The following is a 20340-nucleotide window of genomic DNA, read 5'->3' on the forward strand; positions in this document are numbered from 1 at the left end:
GACCAGCTCTGAAACCAGATTTCATAGCGGAGAAGGTACAGTGGGATTCAAAATGGTCGGTAATCTGTTTGTTAACTTGGCTATCGAAAACCTTAGAAAGGCAGGGTAGGATAGATATAGGTCTATAGCAGATTGGGTCTAGAATGTCTCCCCCTTTGAAGAGGGGGATGACCGCGGCAGCTTTCCAATCTTTTGGAATCTCAGACGATATGAAGGAAAGGTTGAACAGGTTGGTAATAGAGGTTGCAACAATTTTGGCAGATCATTTTAGAAAGAGAGGGTCCAGATTGTCTAGCCCGGCTGATTTGCAGGGGTCCAGATTTTGCATCTCTTTCAGAACATCAGCTATCTGGATTTGGGTGAAGCAGAAATGGGGGAGGCTTGGGCGAGTTGCTGTGGGGGGTGCAGGAATGTTGATCGGGGTAGGGATAGCCAGGTGGAAAGCATGGCCAGCCATAGAAATGCTTATTGAAATTCTCAATTATAGTGGATTTATATGTGGTGACAGTGTTTCCTAGCCTCAGTGCAGTGGGCAGCTGGGAGGAGGTGTTCTTATTCTCCATGGACTTTACAGTTTCCCAGAACTTTTTTTAGTTTGTGCTACAGGATGAAAATGTCTGCTTGAAAAGGCTAGCCATAGCTTTCCTAACTGCCGGTGTATATTGGTTCCAATTGAAATAGTATGTACAAGTGGGTACTATTGAGGTAGTATGTACATGAATGTATAGTTAAAATGACTATGCATATATGATAAACAGAGAGTAGCAGCAGCGTGAAAAGAGGGGTTGGGGGGGCACACAATGCAATTAGTCCAGGTAGCCATTTGATTACCTGTTGACGTAGCACTCCGGTACCGCTTGCCATGTGGTAGTAGAGAGAACAGTCTATGACTGGGGTGGCTGGGGTCTTTGACAATTTTTAGGGCCTCCCTCTGACACCGCCTGGTGTAGAGGTCCTGGATGGCAGGCAGCTTAGCCCCACTTATGTACTGGGCCGTACGCACTACCCTCTGTAGTGCCTTGCTGTCAGAGGCCGAGCAACTGCCGTACCAGGCAGTGATGCAACCAGTCAGGATGCTCTCGATGTTGCAGCTGTAGAACCTTTTGAGGATCTCAGGACCCATGCCAAATCTTTTTAGTTTCCTGAGGGGGAATAGGCTTTGTTGTGCCCTCTTCACGACTGTCTTGGTGTGTTTGGACCATTCTAATTTGTTGTTGATGTAGACACCAAGGAACTTGAAGCTCTCAACCTGCTCCACTACAGCCCTGTCGATGAGAATGTGGGCGTGCTCGGTCCTCCTTTTCCTGTAGTCCACAATCATCTCCTTAGTCTTGGTTACGTTGAGGGATGGGTTCTTATTCTGGCACCACCCGTCCAGGTTTCTGACCTCCTCCCTATAGGCTGTCTCGTCGTTGTCGGTGATCAGGCCTTACCTACCACTGTTGTGTTGTCTGCAAACTTAATGATGGTGTTGGAGTCGTGCCTGGCCATGCAGTTCTGGACACTTTATGTTGATGTTTCCTTTATTTTGGCAGTTACCTGTACATTTTTATGAAATTAAACATTTAATATGGGATTGTGTATTGAAATCCAAAATGAATCTATGAAATGGTCTTATTCATGTAAAGTGTTAAACTGCAAAGAAAATATTCCATGGTGCCGACTTTAATGTTGATTATCTGCAAGTCCATGTATGCTCTTTGCAAAGGTAGGTAAATATGTTTAAAGTACTGCATCTGCCATTGTCTGTTGTTAACTCCCACTGTAGTCATTAACTCATTTCAAGTGCAATCTTAGTGTAGGAGGTAAATTAACAAACCATTAAGAATGTTATAAATGCACAATTAGCATACCGACATTTATACGACATGTTCATAAGACAGCAGTAATTTTTGAGAGGGAATTTGCAGACCCTTTTCTAAACACCATCTAGTTTGCAGTCTGTTTGAAAAAGAGGTCTCAAGATGTGCCCTGATTTAATGGGTCATTAGAAATGAGTAACTACCCAATAGATTTGGGTTCGAGCATGTGCATTTCATCCCTCATTTCTTTATCTTTGGTCATTCCTGCTTTGTAGACCATGGCTGTTTACACCGCTCCTCTGTAGACTCCTCTAAAGGCCCTGATACTGTATATTGGCAACCATAATATTTTTAAAATAATAAGATGAGGGCGGTATGGTTTTTGTGATTTGACATGGTTGCTGGGTTTTATGACAGGTTTTACAATAGAAGCAAAAAGGAGAATTGTAGTCAATACAAAATGAAGCTTGAGAATTTGAACATTCAGCTTGAGGTACAATTTGATGTTTTTCGTTTTTGGGCAAACTTTTGCGAACCGGTTACCATATCGCTAACCCTAACCCTATCCCTGAACCTGACCCTAATCCTTACCTTAACCTACTGTAACCCTAAAACTAACGCTAAACAATACAACAACATGTACAATTTAAAATACTGGAAATCACAAAACTATGGTTTGAATGTCTTGTCTCTAACCCCAAAGTTCCTCTCACCCATAAAAACAGAGTTAGGAATGTAACTGTGAGAGGTATCCTGGGGGACTGTTTCTTTTGGAAGTCAAGACAGATGTGAGAGATCAGAACCAGGCAATAAGCACGAGGGGAAGGTGAGAGGTACACAGCTATACTGCTCCCAATGATCAATCATACTCTACTTGTCCTCCCTAGACTCCAGCTGTTACACCGTCTCCACTGAATGCACTGGTTTCTTTGCTTAAAATGATTACACAGACCATAAACCCTGAGAGTGAGGAGTCCATGTAGTCGTCGCAGTAAGCTTTAAGACTGGCCAGTGGTGGGATGGACACAGGCAATATTTCCCGTCCAATACAGGCTCAAGGTTTGACTTGAGGAACCATTTGAAGGTCTTTCCCTTTAATTGCCATTCGCTGACTGTTTACTGCAGTTTCCTTGATTATCTTATGACTACATTGGACTCAGGCCTTTATTTCAAGGCTGCACTGGAGAGCAAATAAAACATGTCTGGCATCGTAAATCCGATCATGAAATATTGGAGGAAATTGCACTGCATTGTTGATTAAGTAATTATGCATAGAATTAGCCTAACATGACAGTATTTTCCCATCAAACAATGCATTATAAATCAATGAGTAATCAATATGCCAGATATGATTCACAAGCAAGTTTTGTGAGATCATTGTTGTGTATTTATCATAGAAGAAGCTGTGAGGATGCTAACTAGGAATAATGATAATCGTGAGAAGGGTGTGATTTCTAGTTATTCAGTTGTTTTAATTGTTTGGTATGTGTGTTAGGGTGATATGATAGATTTTTGATTAGGACTAAAGTATCTTCCCATCAAGAATAAAAGTTGTTTGCCTTGTCAGTGATGTGCTGTAGCCTAGAATTATGTGAAACATTCTGATAACAGTGTATTATTCAATATACTCTGTTAACAGCTTGGAACGTAAACTTTGAATATCCATCATCTTATTCAAATATCATCAGACATATATCTAAAAGATTAGAACATTTGGATGCCTATGAGAAATAAAGCAATTGTGTTACCTGAATGATACACCCACAATTCATATCAAAAGTGTGATCACGCTCTCCGCAGCTGATGTGAGTAAGACCTTTAAACAGGTCAACATTCACAAGGATGCAGGGCCAGACGGATTACCAGGACGTGTACTCCGAGCATGCGCTGACCAACTGGCAAGTGTCTTCACTGACATTTTCAACCTCTCCCTGTCTGAGTCTGTAATACCAACATGTTTCAAGCAGACCACCATAGTCCCTGTGCCCAAGAACACTAAGGTAACCTGTCTAAATGACTACCGACCAGTAGCACTCACGTCTATAGCCATGAAGTGCTTTGAAAGGCTGGTCATGGCTCACATCAACACCATTATCCCAGAAACCCTAGACCCACTCCAATTTGCGTACCGCCCTAACAGATCCACAGATGATGCAATCTCTATTGCACTCCACACTACCCTTTCCCACCTGGACAAAAGGAACACCTATGTGAGAATGCTATTCATTGACTACAGCTCAGCATTCAACACCATACTGCCCTCAAAGCTCATCACTAAGCTAAGGACCCTGGGACTAAACACCTCCCTCCGCAACTGGATCCCGGACTTCCTGACGGGTCGCCCTCAGGTGGTAAGGGTAGGTAACAACATGTGATGTGAAGCAAGGACAACAATCTCTCCCACAACGTGATCAAGACAAAGGAGATGATTGTGGACTACAGAAAAAGGAGGACCGAGCATGCCCCCATTCTCGTCAACGGGGCTGTACTGGAACAGGTTGAGAGCTTCAAGTTCCTTGGTGTCCACATCACCAACAAACTGGTCCAAGCACACCAACACAGTCATGAAGAGGGCACAACAAAATCTATTCCTCCTCAGGAGACTGAAAAGATTTGGCATGGGTCCTCAGATCCTCAAAAGGATCTACAGCTGCACCTTTGGGAGCATCCTGACTGGTGGGATCACTGCCTCTTTTACGCTGCTGCGGCTCTTTGTTATTATCTATGCATTGTCATTTTAATAACTCTACCTACATGTACATATTACCTCAACTAACCGCTGCCCCCGCACATTTACTCTGTTACTGGTACCCCCTGTATATAGCCTTGCTATTGTTATTTTACTGCTGCTCTTTAATTATTTGTTACTTTTATTTCTTATTCTTATTTTTTGTAGGTATTTATTTTAGTCTAAAAAAAGTAATTGCATTGCTGGTTAGGGTTTGTAAGTAAGCATTTCACTATAAGGTCTACCTACACCTGTTGTATTCGGGACGTGTGACAAATACGATTTGATTTGATTTAAAATGCTACAGCATTTTTTTTCCTGCTACATGAATTAAACATTGTGCAAAGGTCATAGCACAGTGTGTCTAAATCACTGTAGCCAGGCTGCCCTCAACTCTACTTGAGTATTGACATCATGCCAGATATGACACCATAACTCAGCCCACTGCGATGGTCATTTGATAAATTGTACCATAAATTTATGACAAAACAATTTGTGATGTATTATGTTACCGATGATTTGTACTGCTTATCAAATCAAGTAATCTGGCAGGGTGCTCCATTCATCAGTGTAATGCAAGCACTTGTTTGGGTGGGATAGAGACAACTTTCCTGTCCAGTGGACATAAAGCCCCACAGTGGAGGTGTCATAATATCCATAAAACCTAGCAGTCAAACAGGGAAATGGTTCCAATCATTTTTCTACCATTAACTTTTCCCATAGGGAATATTAGAAACACTTAAATAAGGTCTGTGTCTCGTGTAGGCTTACCCTGGCTTGACGTTTGGATAAGCATGTTAATCTCCCTCGGACAAGGTGACTTTTATCAATATATTCGGCTCTATTTACTCTCAGATTCTAAAATGCTAATTAACCTCAAAGTAGATATCATGCAAGACTACAAATCCCTGCAACTCCTGCACGTGATCTCTAGTTGACACCTTTGCTAACAGGTATTGTGTCAATTTAAAACTTGCACAAGTTGTCAATTGAAAGCAATGTAGGCAATTTATTAATTACAACATTTTGCTTACATTAGATAGTATACATTCTTACCTTTGCTTCGATTCGACAGTCTCGTCCAGATCATCATGGCATTTGTAGTTCTTAATGATAGCCACATTAGCAGTTAATTAGCATTTTAGTTTTGGGGGGTAAATACATGAGATTTACACAGTTATCAAAATGTCACGCCAGGGTAAGCCTACACAAAACACTTATTTTAAGTGTTTCTAAAATCCCCTGTGGGAAAAATGAATGGTGGAAAAACGATTGGAACCATTTCCTTATTTGAACGCTAGGTTTTATGGGTATTATGACCCATACTGTGGTGCTCTTTACAGATCTTCTTGGCCGGATTGGCAAAATTTTGTAATCATTTTTCATATTTCATTTTTTTCAAAAAAATAGGTTCAGTAGAACAGAGGAATACAAGAAACCTGTATTTTTGTTAATTGTAATTTGTCTTTTTTTAATACTTCAGCGTATAAAGACAAATTAGATGACCTATTTTTCCCTGTTGTTGTCTTTATTATGCTATGTGCCGAATCATCACTTCTAATGTATTCTTCAGGACTTTTACTATACTGTATACTCTAGGTCTAGGACTTGGATTTGGTTGTTATTGTAAGACTGTTTCTCTCGCTGGACTGGCACTGTTAAGCAGTAGACAGATTCACTTCATTTTACCCATATCACCAGTCATCTTTCATGAGAAATGCCACAGATGCCACAAAAGCACACTTTATATTTCACAATTGATGGAAAATAGTTGATTAATGTTGGACAGCACTGTGTGATAGTCACGTTTGGTTTCAAGTCTTTCTTTTGTGTCCTCATCTAAAAGCTGAAAGACATAAAAAGCAGAAAGGCAGGCAATAGAAAGGTAACAGTGACTGAAAAAGAAACAGCTTGTCTGAATGAGGTGTCTGTGCATTCAGGTACACTTACAGTATCATACATGTTAACAGCAATCCCCTTATTTTTTGTTCTCATCAACAGAAAATGCGTTCTATTGTTTCTATACTTCAAACTCCTTTGTTGAGCATGTCTGTTAGTATCATCATTGTGACTGGTTTCTCTGTTGGCTACTCATTAATGTGAAACGTGAACAATAGTAGTGCTACTCTAAAGCCATTCAGACCGTGCAATAGTTTTTTTGAAAAAATGAAAGAATTTATTGTCAAACAATGCCATTGCTCAATAGAGGTTGCCTTTTCTTGATCAAGAAAAATGTCTGCATAACGTCTCTTCATCATGTCTTTGATGGAAGTCGGCTGCCCATTCTTTCATATATAATGTGCAGTATCTGCTCGGCTGACAGTGGCTGACCTGTGGGCTTCAAAGACACATTGTTCAGCAAATAATCTGTCTATCATGGAGACTGGCAATGATCACACGATTTATCCAAAACATCAACGACCTGTCTACTGTTGGCAAAATTAATTCAGATTTTCATCATGACTACATTTTCAACTTGCCTCTCCCTATTCCTCCTGCATGCTCTGTCACCTGGTTAATCGTTGACTTTGTTTTAATGCAATCTTGTGTGAAAAAGTGATCAGATGATCTCCTGACCTGTACTTATTAGTGTCCAGCAAAAAGGGCCAGGGGATTTATGAAAGGGTTCATAATGACACCCATAAGTCTTACTTAGGCGTAGAGTTAAAGTCACACAACCTTGAGAGCGAGTGAAACAGATTGCTAGAAAAAAAGTTCACATAGTGCATTCTGCCTAGATTAATTAATAAGGCAATTACAGTACATTTTTTAAGTAGACAAATAAAAATGGAAGTTTAGATTGATTCTTTTCACTATATCTTGAACATTAAGGTAATTTTCCCTTTAGCTTGTGGAATATGTGTAATTTGTTAGGTGGTGATATCATCATGCTATTATTATTTTTCTTCCTGTATTATGTGATTGAGAGAAAATGGATTATTTGACAGCTTTGTGGTCTGCCAGTGAGAGCATCTTTAAATGCTGTAACTAAGCCCAGCTGTCAGTCTCTGGAGGAAACGGAGGGGTGGAGGGAGTAAAGTTGGACTAGGGATGGGATAGGGGGTGGTGTGGTTGGAAGTTGCAGACATTGGTGTTCTTCCTTCACAATGGAGCGAGTTAGGCATCTATTTGCTGATCTGGCCTGTGGCAACTCTGGGCAGACCTGGTTTTAATATATCTTACAAGACTGAGAAAGTTCTCACTAGAGTGAGAAAACTAGGCTCTTAAACTATGAACAGTTTCCTAGTTACCAAACATTTCTGACCACAATATGGCAGTCAAAATGAGGGGATTCGAATAAACTGGCCCGGGCAAAGCCGGCGAGGGAGGCACGCCCTGCTCAAATCAAACAGTAATCTGAACCGCTCTGTCATTTTGTCAACAAGGCAGCACGATGCATACATCTCTTTCCGTAAAATATGTGTTCACATTTTCAAACTAGGTTTTATTTCAATCATTTTTGGATATAAAAACATAGAATCCTACGCATTACTCCACGTACTTAACGTCACTTTTGTTTTAAGCCGAATTCGACGTCAGCCAGAACGGGGCGCCTGGCTCACGCCCGGGACGCAGCCCGGGTCCGCCAAACCCAGGCACCCTGGGCCAGCTTAATCAAATTCCCTAAATGGCTTGGCTTCTCCCCTTCCTGTCAAACCCACTCCTCAGTAAAACCAGGAAGTGACTCTTAGCCACCACTACTGTATATCACTTGCTGGTTTTACCATCGGTTCTAGTGGGTGTTTTTAGCCTCTCTGTCCCTAAAGTCAAAGTAATCCATAACACATTCCATAAGAACATGTAAAGTGTTCTGCAGCTTCTTGTTAAAAAACACGAACATTTGATTTGTTGTCAAGCAAACCTTGAATACCAATGTGATGTAAAAGCCCTTGTGCTGGCCTTTTATACAGTCATTCTTGGAATTAGGCTTTTACCTCTTGAAATAGTGCCGGAGATGAAGAGGCCAGCTTTAAGTGCTCTTAAAGTCTGTGAGAAGAAGATAACATAGAGTTCAACAGAAGGATAATACAGTGGTATGGTGATTACAGTAATGGTCATTGGATTGATTTAATTTTATTAGGAAAATAATAATAATAATAATAATAATAATAAGTTATTATTATTATTATCTCTTTTTAGTCATAATTTGGACTAATCTTCCAAGAGTCCTTGAAAATAAAAATACAATTTATAATACGTTCACATTTTCACTGTTACAAACAGACATAATACACTGACATATTGACCAGATAAATACTTTGGAGAGTTGAATCAAGCAGGCTGATAACAGTTTGATGGGTGCCCCCTGTAATATCAGTGCTCCACATACTAATGCATGTGCTGCATATGTGGTATTGTCACGCCCTGGTCTTAGTATTTTGTGTTTTCTATATTTATTTGGTCAGGCCAGGGTGTGACATGGGTTTATTTTGTGTTGTGTTTATGTATGGGGGTTCTTCGTAGGTTTTGGGATTGTGGCTTAGTGGGGTGTTCTAGCAAAGTCTATGGTTGCCTGAGGCGGTTCTCAATCAGAGGCAGGTGATTCTCGTTGTCTCTGATTGGGAACCATATTTAGGCATCCATATTCTTTGAGTGTTTCGTGGGTGATTGTTCCTGTCTCAGTGTTTTGTACTCACCAGATGGGCTTTATAGGTTTTCGCGTTCCGTTTGTTGTTTTTGTTTTGTTCGTTTTTTCTTCGCTATTAAACATGTATCTAACCTACCACGCTGCATTTTGGTCCGACTCTCTTTCGACGGAAGAAAACCGTAACAGGTATAGAGACCTGGGGCACAGGTCGTAACTGTACTGGAACTAGGAATTATTGTACTAGGAATTATTGAAGCTCTGTAGAAAATCAATAAAAATACATTTTATTGTCACATGCACCAGATAGGTGTAGTGAAATGTGTTATTTTACAGGGTCAGCCATAGTAGTATGGCACCCCTGAAGAAAATTAGGTTTAAGTGCCTTGCTCAAGGGCACATTAACAGATTTTTTTTACCTCCGGTATTCAAACCAGAAACCTTTTGGTTACTAGCCCAACGCTCTAACCACTAGGCTACCTGCTGCCCAATTTGACCAATTACTATTTAAAGTTGCCCACGACTTTGTTGAACAGGCTGATGGCACTCATTCATAGCTTTAAATAATCTTCTTCAGAAAGGATATAATGATGAATGCTATTGAATTTAAATTATATCTACATAATTGACTTTGAGGTTTTTAAAGATAGGAAGTAAAAGAATGAGGGACATTTGTACCATTTTTTTCTCTTTCTCATTTATGGGGAGTGTCGTTTATGAAGTAGGCTTCGACTGATTCAGACAGAACATCTGAGACTCAATTCCATTCTTTAAAAATAATGTTCCTCCTTTCCCATTTTTTACATTGGGGGTAACTGAATTCCTTCAGGATTAGTTTCTTTAGTGTTAGAGGAGGACATTATCCTTGTGAAAAGAAATAGCATAGGTCTGTTGACCATGAATAGTTTTTTTTTTACAATTTTGTTACTCTGTCATATCCTTCACTAGGCTTTCAGTATTAAATTAGAATAGTACCAGTTTCCAATAGTAATTAACTTGAGTATATCAGGAGGCCATTATTCACACTAAAGTAACCTTTTAATAGCTGAGCCTTTAACTCTACTGCAGGTAATGACTCTAAAGAGCGTTTATTAAAAGTGAAATGGTAATGAGCTTTAATAAAGCAGAACAACTTTGAAGCGAAGAGCAGTTTTCAATAGAAAAGGATGGAGAGATGGAACCCATGATTTCATTAAGGAGACTAATGATTCTTTATCAGCCCTCTTATGTGTACATGAAGTTAACATTAACCGTGATTGAGGATGAATCTACATGGAAATGGCCGAGGACTGATAACACAACTCACATGACCTAGAACTAGTAGTTTAACAAAAATCTCTTTCAGTAGTTACATGGACTGTCACAATACAGTACTTATGTAAATGGTATCATTATAAAATGAATCTCTTTCATTATTCAGAATATTTTCCAGATAAAGAGAAGTGGATTAAGCAAGTGCGTCAAAGGGTTTCCCATTAAGGTTTAAGGAAGGTGAATTAGATCTTGGCTATCACACATACTGTATGTCATTTGCTGCTATGATTTATTCTAGAGGAAATCTATACAGTCAATGTGCAATGGTTAATTCTATAAACTATTTATTCAAATCTGGATTGAACAATGAAAACATTTACATTTTGTATAGCATTGTACAATATTGTTGTATTACTGCATACTTAGCAAATGTAACATGTATAAAGGTATAGGGATACACACTTTAAATACATTATGATGAAGACAATACACACTGTATGCATTGACATGCTGACTGTTTGGTTACACCTTACATTCAGTTGATCTATACCTGTGTTATAACTAGAGGTCGACCGATTAATCGGAATGGCCGATTAATTAGGGCCGATTTCAAGTTTTCATACCAATCGGAAATCTGTATTTTTGGGCACCGATTTTGCCGATTTTTATTTATTTATTTTTTTACATCTTTATTTAATCTTTATTTAACTTGGCAAGTCAGTTAAGAACACATTCTTATTTTCAATGGCGGCCTAGGAACGGTGGGTTAACTGCCTCTTTTAGGGGCAGAATGACAGATTTTTACCTTGTCGGCTCGGGGGATCCAATCTTGCAACCTTACAGTTAACTAGTCCTTGTGCACTCCACAAGGAGACTGCCTGTTACGCAAATGCAGTAAACCTAGGTAAGTTGCTAGCTAGCATTAAACCTATCTTATAAAAACAATCAATCAATCATAATCACTAGTTAACTACACATGGTTGATGATATTACTAGACATTATCTAGCGTGTTCTGCGTTGCAAATAATCTCACTGAGCATACAAGCATACAAGTATCTAAGTATCTGACTGAGCGGTGGTAGGCAGAAGCAGGCGTGTAAACATTCATTCAAAAAGCACTTTCGTGCGTTTTGCCAGCAGCTCTTCGTTGTGCGTAAAGCATTGCACTGTTTATGACTTCAAGTCTATCAACTCCAGAGATGAGGCTGGTGTAACCGAAGTGAAATGGCTAGCTAGTTAGTGCGTGCTAATAGCGTTTCAAACGTCACTCGCTCTGAGCCTGTGGTTGTTCCCCTTGCTCTGCATGGGTAATGTGGCTTCGAGGGTGGCTGTTGTCGTTGTGTTCCTGGTTTGAGCCCAGGGAGGAGCGAGGAAAGGGACGGAAGCTATACTGTTACACTGGCAGTACTAAAGTGCCTATAAGAACATCCAATAGTCAAAGGTTAATGAAATACAAATGGTATAGAGAGAAATAGTCCTATAATTCCTATAATAACTACAACCTAAAACTTCTTACCTGGGAATATTGAAGACTCATGTTAAAAGGAACCACCAGCTTTCATATGTTCTCATGTTCTGAACAAGGAACTGAAACGTTAGCTTTCTTACATGGCACTTTTACTTTCCCCTCCAACATTTTGTTTTTGCATTATTTAAACCAAATTGAACATGTTTCATTATTTATTTGAGGCTAAATTGATTTTATTTATGTATTATATTAAGTAAAATAAGTGTTCATTCAGTATTGTTGTAATTGTCATTATTACAAAAATAATAATAATAATCGGCCGATTAATCGGTATCGGCCTTTTGGGGTCCTCCAATAATCGGTATCGGTATCGGCACTGAAAAATCATAATGGTCGACCTCCAGTTATAACACCGTAATTACTACAGTTCTACAACATGCACAATATTCCGTAACTATCCATACATTACAGTGATTTTGATACAGGTGTTTTGAAGACCCAGGGAAAGTATCGAAGTAGACAAACAATAGACAGAAAGAGAGAGCAAAAGAAAGACTGACAGAAAGTAGACAAAGAATTAAGGAAAATAAGGAGAGGACAGAAATAACAAAATAATGAAATTAATCTGTGTGAGCAGCTGTATTCCAGCTGACACCAGCACCTGTGCAGCTCAGGCTGCCTGGAGCTGGTGAAGGACCCCCCCCTCCAGCTCCCCTATGCCTGCTTGAGATCTGGCTGTGCCCCCCGCGCATACCAGCCTCAGATAGAGGTAGCACCGCCACTAATTAAAGGGATGATTTGTGAAACACCTTTTTTTATTGAATTAATCACCAACACAAAGCCATAAAACCCATCATTTAAAAATATTCTTCTTAGTTTGCCATGTGCCTAATAGATGATGTTACATTAAAGATGTGACATGATGATGTATTTTAAAATGTGGCGCCTGGAAAGGTTGGCAAACTTCCCAATATTTTTAGGCTCTGTCAATCCGTTTGGTGTGTCAGCATTAGCGAAACAATACAAATGCTTCGGTCTACCTATTAGTGATGACTGTGTGCTCTGTTCTAAGAACATCACTTTTTATTTCTCTATAAGTTACAGAAGACGATTATACATCTAAATGAATGACTATGCAATTTGCAAACAATGCATTCCTCCTTCAATGTTCCTCTTCCCCACTGGGAAAAGACGTCAATTCAACATCTATTCCACATTGGTTCAACGTAATTTCAACCAGTGTGTGCCCAGGAGTCCCCTCGACATATATGAATTAGTCATGAAAAATGAGTTCATTTGGGAGATAAATAACATGAGCTATGCATGTCTGTTTCCTTATGTCAGAGCTAAAGATGTGTACATCTCAGGGGTGTTTTTCTCTGCATGGGCTTTTTTGGGAAGTAATTGAGAGACTTAATTTGCATATACCTCATGAAGTTTCCGCTAGGCTCTTTTTTACAGTCTGTCAATTTACCCGGTATTCAGAAATGTAATAATTTAGTAAGGACCTATACTTACTCCCTTGTTTCTCTATTAATTCTAACAAGCACCATTACCTACCATTTGGTACCAGGTAAGTTACCCATAGTTACCACAAACTTCCTTAATAAATAGCGGGAAAATATTAGCTGAAACAGGACTGTGAAGTAAAGTGTTACCACAATTTGTATTCTGATTAATTGTTTGTTCGTTGTTTCAATGAAAAAGTGTATTAACATGATAAACTGATTGGTTGCCTTTTAGTGAACAATCATCTACCACCTGACAATTAAGATTTGAAATAAAGCATGTGAATATGGAGACGATACATGGGGGATGTCTACAATCAGGGAGTATGTGGAGAGAAAGGTAATTCATGTTATTAATGTTATCATTACTGTGATGCGTCTACCGAGGTACTGGTCAGTGAAACAACGAGTTGTAGACTTCCAACTACAATGCATAGCACTCGTCTCTGCTGTGTCTGTGTAACATTTAAAACTACTAGTGAATCTCAACTGTCAGCTCATTTTTATGTAACATGTCTTATCACACATCCATAATTACCATAGGTACCAGAAATGTACAATAAACATTTGTTCAGTGCTTTTGATGAACAATGTGTGAGCTAAAGTAATTTAGTATCTAGCCTATCAAGATTAATTAAGTCAGGAACATGATGAATGCAATGGCAGACAATACTCCGATGCATCAGTGTCATTCCAGCCGCTTCTCTAAGATTTTTCATGGAAGTTGAGCGTTTCCAAGATTAAGTGCAGTATTAGTCATTGTTTTGGAAGAGGACTTGTTCACTAATTTACGGAAGGAGTGACAGTCTGTGGGGGAGTTTCCATTAGCCATGACAATGAACTAAAGATATAAAGTAAGAGTGGGAAAACGTGATTATCACCCCTCTCTAAAACAGTAACTCATTTCACTGGAGGTTGGGAAAGTAAGTCCACACTTGCAGGAACATATTACAGCTCTTTTGTCAACATCAGTCTCTCTCTTCAGCAGGGTTTTTGTCATGCTACACTGAAAGCGACCAATGACAGTAGAGAATGAATGATGTGCTGTTTATGGAAGTTGACTAAACAGGTAAGTGTGGGGTGCATGGCATGAACTAACATAAATATACACCATCTGAACAACAATATCAAAAGTGAGCTATTTGTTTTTGAATTTAGAAACGCATTAAGTCTCCCTTCCTTCGAGCAGTATAATGTGCCATATATTACCTGCGTGGCGATGATAGAGCAAAATTGTTTTCAAACAAATGACAAAAACATGCCTGCAGCAAACATGGAAAGTAGGGTAAAGTATGTTAGCGAAATGAGATTTTCTGATTAAAATCGGTATCATTATCTCCCTATGATCTCATCCACCGTGACTTCAATAAATGGATAAATGAAATACTAAGAAGCAAATATGTTAGTTGTCTTTGTGATTGCAGGATTGACCTCTGAGAAAATGTCACTGTTATTTCTTCTTTCCTAGGTGGCATTCCTATTGAGATGCTCTGAATGATTCACAGTGGCAAACTGCTGTCAGTACTGATACTTACTTCCCTTGGAAAATATGATGTTGAAATACTCCCCAAGCAGATAAGTGTCTTTACACATGAACGCCAGATTTGATTGCCTTCTGTAGAGGAGTGTGTTTGGATTAGACCTCAACGCGTGCCACACTGTATCTCTATATACCTCTCACAGACCCTCCATCTGAATTGGAGTGGTCCTTTCATGCTTGGCTGTTTCAGAGGGGGAAATAGAATGCACACTGAATTGGTTCCGGTTGTTTGCTTTGCACAGGGGTATTCACTCCTCACCTTCTCATCGTAACGGAACTTGTGACCTTTACATGATAGATGTCTGCTTATTTGTATGACAAATGTTTTTTCCATGTATTCATTGTGCACTCAGAATGGCAGTCTCCTTTTAACTTAACATGTGTTGCCACTATAATATCAGATAGTAGCTAGTTGCAAAACACATAGTTGTCTGCCACTATTGCAATAGTCATGCATAGTATATGTGAAATACTGTATAGGATACATGTATATGTCATGCATAGTATATATGATGTACTGTATAGGAGACATGTATATGTCATGCATAGTATATATGATGTACTGTATAGGAGACATGTATATGTCATGCATGGTATATATGATGTACTGTATAAGATGCATGTATATGCATACAGTATCGAATGTATGTGGTAGTGTATGTTGTCATGTGGATTCAGTAGCAGACTTGATTGTAGCCTCTCCACACAACTGTAAAATAATACATTTTGGGCTATGGGAGTCTGGCATTGTGTTGCGCTCAGTATAATTAAACGGTACATTAGAAAAAGGTCTGGAATAAAACATGAGTATGTAAATGCAGCCTGGAGCTGATGTTGTAGTGATTATTACAATGCAGATACCGCATTTCTCATAACTGCTTGTGTCTACTGAAGCCTCCAAAAACATCTGGACCTTTTAATTGAAAAATGGCATGGTGCTCTGCTGTGTTGGTACTTCTGCTAAGTGAAGTCAACAATTAAGACAAAATGTAATTGATAAAATTGCATTATTTGGTGTTCCAGTCACATGAGACAATTGAATTATCATTGTTTATGGATCACAGAAAAGGGGCAACAATTGTTCCCAGTCACTAAAGAATGAAAATATATTTACAGATAATACTCAAAACTCTAACAATATATGTAATGCAAGATAGCTAAAGGAATTTGATGTATTTTGGTTAATAATTTTCCATTTGAATTTGTACTTGATTTGACTTAATATGGCACGCATAATGATTCAATTCTGTATTCCGTTTTGAGGTACATATGTAAACAACCACAAGTCATTGGCCTCACAATTGAGGTCAAAGTTCTACAGTTCACCTGCTTGATCTGACTGTACAGTAGGGCAGCAATTTTGTCTTACACTTCCTGGTCATAGAACAAACAATTTGCCTAGGTGTTAACTACTAATGTGATGAACGGTTTCTCCATAGATGTATCTCCCTACTTTACATTTAATTAAACCTAAACTCTGAGAAGATATAAATCCACATGTCCTTTGGCTGAGTGAGGGGAGCAGCACACCCCAACCATGTCAAATAAGAGCTACAGTCTGTCCGTCTGGTCTGAGGCAGGCAGCGTCACTCCTCTGTCATTGTGATGCCACATGAACATTCCTTCAGATTTGTGGTCCAGGGGCAGTTCATCTGCCAATATTGCACCGCTTTGAGTGATGTGCATGTGCCGATGTCACTAATGATCAGGCCTAATGATTCTCTGACAGGAGAGGAGAGCAATAAAGCATCACACGGGGAAGCTAAAGAGGTGTGCTAATGATCTATTCGCAGACACAGCCAGAGGCCCTCTTATTTCACCCTCGTTCCTCCCAACGTTACTAATCGGGCTCCTCTGCAGTGGAGGGGGGCACCATGTTGTCTTAATGCCGGCTCACTACGTAAACATCTGTCTCCTCTCTATCTATATTTTAGGCCATTACCTTTTAAGGGTTGAGCACTGTAAGCTTCAGGGAAGTTGATTGCCACAAGCATGATCCTTCAACTGAGGACGGATCAAGTAGTAATCATTGGGTTGTACGCCAGTGTTTTAGCAGCGTATGTCCTATATAGCAACATCCCAAGTGAGCCCATTTCTGTAGGACTCAGCAAAATGAAGAATACCTTACCATGACCTCTATTTTTATCAGATGCTCTGTTACCTGTCTCCCTTTTCTTTTTCAAGTTCTTAACCCCTTTGCAAGTACAGTATGTAGCTGTTAGGCTATAATGAATGAAAAAATATACACACAAGGCCGGCCACAAATTGACTATATTTTCGTATACATACCGTGTGCATTACTTCATCCTAGTATGATGATTAGCATGGCTGACTTGGAAAGGGCATTGTGACATTTTCAATCTTCCTAGACAAACACACATTTTGAGAGACAAGGTCAAATTCCAACCATTTTGTAATGTTTGGATTGCTTTGTTCTAATTAAATATTAAATAAGTATGAAAAGGGAAAAAACAGGGTAAGCTTTAATGCTGTTCATAACAACAACAAAAATTACACTGGAATTTGAATCTCTTGAACAGCTAGCCAGCCACCTGTACTAACTACAACAGATTCACCAATAGTTTTGAGCTTCCATGATTTTGACATGGTTTGATAGATAAGTGTGCCACCTGATTTTGATTCATGGCAACATTTCCAACCAGCCTTGCCAGAGAACACTTTAACATCAGTGTATTTAATTATGCCTGGACTAGATTCAACGCCCCTCCCCGCAATATTATTTTATCTTATTTAAGGCTGCAAGTACTTTTGTAATTTAAGAGTGTTAATGAGTGGCTGCTAACCTTTCCCAGTTATCCATCATCCGATAATGGAGGAGAGGATCCCTTTTCCAATCTGCTTCATTAAAAACGTTGTATTAAATCTAAATATGACGCCATGTACCGCTGAAATTAATAGAGTTTCCATATGTGTAATTTATCCTTACGGTGTTGAAATCCTTCTGGAACATTTTAACTGCATTTATTTTATTATACAAATATGATTTAAGGAGACAGAGGTCCTTAAAAGTGCATCTGAAATATAAAAATGCTCAACTGAAATCAAGTGGCATTTATGTTGCATCATTAGTATAGAATTTGGCATTAACAATATAGATCACCTTGCAGAGTGAATTATTTATGAACTCAATGGTCTCTTGATGCCTGTACTTCATGGGTGATTGAAAAACAAACTATAGTACATTTGTCACTCCTGTTTGAATGTGCCAGGGGTCAAAGGGCACATAGCTGGCACACACAGTGCACTCAATCTCAGCATATAAAGCAGATTAACCTATGGGTACCAACAGGACATGTGATGTCTTCAGTAAAATGAAATACACACTTTTGACTTCAAACTGAGAGCCTTCTTGGTTTGTTTATTTGGTTTGTTATTTAGGCTGCCTGTGTACAGCTGCTTCCTGCCAAGTCTGTCCTGACACAGATGTGTCTGCCAGCCATCAATGCCACAACCCTGTATGGTGCTCTTAATTAACAACTCTCCTTCATTAGGGAAACAACATCTTACCTGTCAGAGTTCGCACAGACAGCAACTGCTTACTCCGAGCTACAATTTGTCTGCTTGGATTGTGTCCACTTTTTTCTCCAGAAGGGTCAGAACATTGGGTACGGATAAGAAATGTTCACTTAAAGTTATCACAGATCAAGACCCTCTTGGGTTCATCAGTACTGAATTAAAAATTTTTTTGTGGCCATTAGTATTACCTAAAGGTTACAATAAATGGGACCTTTAAATCAATTAGCAAGTTCAGACACAAGCTGCCAATATTGAACATTTTAAAAACGCAGATTAAAACATTTAAATTAGAAACACATGGAAATGCTTAGCTCTGTAGCAGTTTGAAGGTGAGTCTATTATGACAGCCTGTGGGGACATCATAACTATGACTGGCCTTTTGAGCTTTGGGTCATGTTTTCTGAAAGAGGGAGAGATAATCAACTTCTCTGACAGCAGCAACTTGATAATTACCACAGAAGTAATGTTTTGTTAATCCCTAAAATAATATTTTGAGCTGAATTAGAGAAAATGTTGCAGAGGAAACGATTGATCTGACAACACCTCCGACGTGGCAATTACGTCAAGTAGAAGGTTTTACAATTCAGCATCAGATAATTCAAACAGTACTAAACTTGACATGTAGGCCATTAAGCCATGTCTTGTCAAGTTGATCACTTGTGACAAGTACAACTTAGCATTTAAAGTTTCATTCTTTAATTTTGAATATGATGCTGCAAAGTCACTAATAATTCACTCAAAGTCTTATGTCAATGGCTAGCATATAGAGTTAACCCTTTAGACCCCCTATGTACATGACTTGCATTATGTTATAAAGCATGTACTAAAACACTGGTTGGTAAAATTACTTGAGAATGTCACCTCAATAGATGTGTAAACACATAAACATGCTAATGAATGCATTGCAATGACATTACATTTCTAAATCCAGGGATATTTACACATTAGTGGATGCAATCACATCACATTCACACATAGTAAAAACAACAACATCACCAGAGAGAGAGAGAAGATATGGGATTGATCTGGCCTCTTCCTGGCTTGGCAAGAACTAAACTCAGCAAAAAAAAGAAACGTCCCTTTTTCAGGACCCTGTCTTTCAAAGATAATTCGTAAAAATCCAAATAACTTTACAGATCTTCATTATAATCTGAGCCCTCTCCTGTACTCCCTGTTCACCCACGACTGCGTGGCCACGCACGCCTCCAACTCAATCATCAAGTTTGCGGACGACACAACAGTGGTAGGCTTGATTACCAACAACGACGAGACGGCCTACAGGGAGGAGGTGAGGGCCCTCGGAGTGTGGTGTCAGGAAAATAACCTCACACTCAACGTCAACAAAACTAAGGAGATGATTGTGGACTTCAGGAAACAGCAGAGGGAACACCCCCTATCCACATCGATGGAACAGTAGTGGAGAGGGTAGCAAGTTTTAAGTTCCTCGGCATACACATCACAGACAAACTGAATTGGTCCACTCACACAGACAGCATCGTGAAGAAGGCGCAGCAGCGCCTCTTCAACCTCAGGAGGCTGAAGAAATTCGGCTTGTCACCAAAAGCACTCACAAACTTCTACAGATGCACAATCGAGAGCATCCTGGCGGGCTGTATCACCGCCTGGTACGGCAACTGCTCCGCCCACAACCGTAAGGCTCTCCAGAGGGTAGTGAGGTCTGCACAACGCATCACCGGGGGCAAACTACCTGCCCTCCAGGACACCTACACCACCCGATGTTACAGGAAGGCCATAAAGATCATCAAGGACATCAACCACCCGAGCCACTGCCTGTTCACCCCGCTATCATCCAGAAGGCGAGGTCAGTACAGGTGCATCAAAGCTGGGACCGAGAGACTGAAAAACAGCTTCTATCTCAAGGCCATCAGACTGTTAAACAGCCACCACTAACATTGA

The sequence above is a fragment of the Oncorhynchus tshawytscha genome, linkage group LG04 (assembly GCF_018296145.1).
Source record: "Oncorhynchus tshawytscha isolate Ot180627B linkage group LG04, Otsh_v2.0, whole genome shotgun sequence".
In the NCBI taxonomy this organism is placed as follows: domain Eukaryota; kingdom Metazoa; phylum Chordata; class Actinopteri; order Salmoniformes; family Salmonidae; genus Oncorhynchus; species Oncorhynchus tshawytscha.